Below are 3,391 nucleotides of genomic sequence, written 5' to 3'. Positions count from 1 at the left end.
GGCCAGTGCCTTCAGCACCCTCGGATGGAGCTCATCCGGGCCTGCCGACTTAAAGGCATCCAGTTCTTCCAAATGACTCTGCACCATCTCAGGGTCTACGCGTGGAAGTCTGGCGCCTTGCTGCTGCCTCTCTACAACCCCAGTGAGAGACTTGTCATGCCCCTCGCTTAGGAACACTGAGGCAAAGAACTCATTGAGGAGTTCAGCCTTGTCCCCCCTGTCCGTCACCAATTGTTTCTGCCCATTTAGCAGGGGTCCTATTCCTCCCTGGGCCTTCCTTTTACTCCCAATATATCTAAAAAACAATTTCTTGTTTACAGTCTACAGAAGACTGAAAGAAAAATTCTGTTCTTGTAGATCAGTCTCAACTGTTGAAGCTATATGTTCAAGTTGCTGTATTTTACTGTATTTTACAACTTCTGTGTTGGAAATTAGGGTGTCACGCTGATTGACAGCATGGCTAATTAACTAAAACCAGGGGGTTACTAGAATTTCAAAAGCTCAGAGCCATTGACACTGGCAAAGTACTTTAACTCTAGGCAAATGGCTTTCAACCTTTTTTCATTTGCAGACACCTAAACAATTTCAAATGCAGGTATGGACGCCCCTTTGAATTTATAGTGGGTATTCGCATAATTTTGGTTGATCATAGTCATCTTTTGTGGGCCTGTTAGACATAGTCCACAGACCACAGGTTGAAAACCACTGCTCTAGCTTAATTTTGTATTTGTGCCTTTACATCCTTTTTTTTTTTTTTTTTTTTAATCAAATACTAAAGCTGAAATGAAATGATAAAACAGTTTTGTCATTTTTATCATAGCTTTAGAATCTGTGTTAACCGGCCTCCCTACTGTAGGAGATCTCAGACTTAAGATGCTTAAAAATTCTGTGTAACAACATTTATCAGCTGTTTGAGAAGGAAGCACAGCTGTCATTTATTTTCCAGTTTAGATACTTTGAGGATAGCTGTCAATCTTCCCTACATCACTGAGTGTTGAAGTTTGTTTTTTGATGAGAGGATAGGAAGATGAGCAAAAGCTTAGTCATTCTACTCCAGAAAAATAGATTTGACAAATTCTGTTAGACAGAAAACAAAAAACCTACTACCCACAGACCAACAAAAAGAGATTCCTACAACCATTGTTAAGGAACAGTGTTTCTTTAGCTGCTAAGAAAGACAAAGGGGCTAAGATCCTTACATGGATGCTGCCATTGAACTATGCTCAAAGGGTCAATCTCTCATCAGCTTCCAGCTGGTATGTCACACTGGTTTCCTTATCATTTAACTCTGACTGTAAGTGAGGATGGCAGATGAGGTTCTTTGGGTAAATGTGATATATTTTATTAGCCCAATTAAACAGCTGGAAAAACTGTTCTTTGCAAGCTTTTGGGCATAAACACCTTTCTTCAGGCATAGGGAGAGTGCCTCCTTCCTCATCTTTACTTTGCTGTACCTGATAGCAATGAGCTTAGAATAAAGGACCCAAATTTTCAATGCATGAAAAAATCAGAAAATAGGCAAAAAGGGACTGGAAGGCTGTCTTGTATACCAGAAAGAAAAACTATCTTATCTTTATTTATTTATTTACAGTTTGTGCACAATTTTTTTTTTTTTTAAGTGTCAGAAAACCCCCATCTTTCTCAGAGGTGGAAGCCTTTCTTTTCATGTGTGAAGTTTCCACTTTAAACTTGGGTGGTTCATTCACATTTTATTGAACTGTAATACGGCATCTTCCTTTCCTTCCCCCTTCTCACCACCAAGAATAAAAAGGAGGAGGGGAGATATAAAATGTTTCTGAAAATTACAGGAAATATCTGTTCCTTCAGCAATATTGCCAGGGAATTTCCAAGCGTGCTTAATGTTTATAGCCAAACTGCTCAGGCAGTCTGTAGTCATGAGTAGTTCCTATTCTAAAAGCACTTCATTTCCTTCCAGTAAAGTATGTTGAAATTACTAAGTGTGTGTGTCTGGTTTCTATTCTGGCCTTCAGCTGAGGGAATTCTGTCTAATGATAAAATGGGGGAGGGGGTACAGGGATTCAGTGGGGTTTTTTTTCTCTCTCTTTCTCTCCTTCCATCTTATTTTCTCCCCTTGGCTTCTGTGAACTCATAGTATATTCCTGGACATCCCTTTTAACATTCTCCCCATTTTACAGATGGGGAGAATGTTAATGATTTAGTTAGATTTTTGTGTGGGCTTTGAAAGCCATGAATGAAAGGTACTCTGTATGGGCAGAGTAGTGGCATTTCAGAATCATGGGGTGTTCATAGAAATGCTCCAGGAGTACTGGAATAGGGGACACCTTTTAAGTAGAGAGCTGCTCTAATTAAAGCACCTAGAGTGTCACGTGTATCAGCATCCCCATACTGAAAAATGATGGCTCGTCGAACAAGCTGTAGTTAAAGTGCCCCCACTGCCATTTTTCAGCACAGGGATGCTGATGCATGTGATGCTGGAGTCTGCTGGAGCACAATAATTACCATGTTCCAGCAAATTCGATTTTAATCAAGTCTGCTTCGATGTGCTGTAATTTACAGCATGTCGGAGCAGCCCTGATGCATGTGTATAAGGACCCGTGATGGTTATCTGAAGGGGATGAAACTGCCTAAAAGGAACTAAAGACCTAAGTACAATGTACCATAGCAAAAAGCAGCCTGGTAACAGTGCTGTAACTGTTAAAAGTCCTGTGACCTTCCTATAGGCAAAATCAGAACTGTTTTTAAGCAGTAGAACCAATTTTGTCCTAATAAGCCATTTCCATCCAAACATAACAAGGGACCAGACTGAACAAAGGTGACACAGATTGCTGATAGAAAGGAGAGGAAGCTTTGTTGGTTTGTAGGAAGGGCAGGGGAGAGGTTTGAAGGCTTAATTTTGCAGTCCTGTGAAGATGTGAGCTGACAGTGTTCTTAGTAGGCCTCCAAAGGGTGTAAATAGATGTAAGGTCTCCCTAGCAGAAGCCTTTTGTCTTGGCATCCTAGCGATGTAGGAGTCCATTTGAAGTACCTGTGAAGCGTGAGAGAAAATATGATAACTTTTTTTTTTCCCTGGGAAAATGCTGTATAGTTCTGCAAGTTGATTTGAAGCTCCATTCAAGTTGTCAGTCATTCCAGGGACAAGCCTGGCAGGCTGTGCGCTCTACCTGGGCACTTAATGGCAGAGGAGATCAATGCAGCTTGGAAAGGTGTGTGTAAAGGGCTGTGTTGCTCCTCTTCTGTCCCAGGGCCTGCCTCAAACGAAGCATCTGTTTACAGCCTAAATCAGTCATTCTCAACCATGGTGCCAGGGCAGCCTTGGGTGCTACCAGATCCTTAAAATGGTACTGTGATGTATGAAGTAAAAAACAAGTGCAGGCTCAGGCTCGTACCTGCCTGGGCCATTCTCTGCTCC

The 3,391-nt window shown here is 41.5% G+C and overlaps 1 protein-coding gene across 8 annotated transcripts in view; it reads left to right on the top strand.

Moving 5' to 3' along the window:
- DUSP16 (dual specificity phosphatase 16) overlaps positions 1-3,391 on the top strand; it is an 87,421-nt gene that overhangs the window by 29,578 nt on the left and 54,452 nt on the right. For 2 of the 8 annotated variants that reach the window (XM_025213455.1, XM_025213456.1), the window contains exon 2: positions 3,068-3,185. The exons of the other annotated variants lie outside the window; for them this stretch is intronic. The gene's annotated coding sequence lies outside the window, so the exon portion shown is untranslated. The remainder of the gene's footprint in view (positions 1-3,067; positions 3,186-3,391) is intronic. 8 annotated transcript variants of the gene reach the window in all.

The sequence above is a fragment of the Alligator sinensis genome, unplaced genomic scaffold (assembly GCF_000455745.1).
Source record: "Alligator sinensis unplaced genomic scaffold, ASM45574v1 scaffold91_2, whole genome shotgun sequence".
In the NCBI taxonomy this organism is placed as follows: domain Eukaryota; kingdom Metazoa; phylum Chordata; order Crocodylia; family Alligatoridae; genus Alligator; species Alligator sinensis.
Note: the sequence above shows the minus strand (reverse complement) of the source record. Positions and strands in the feature narration are given on the sequence as shown.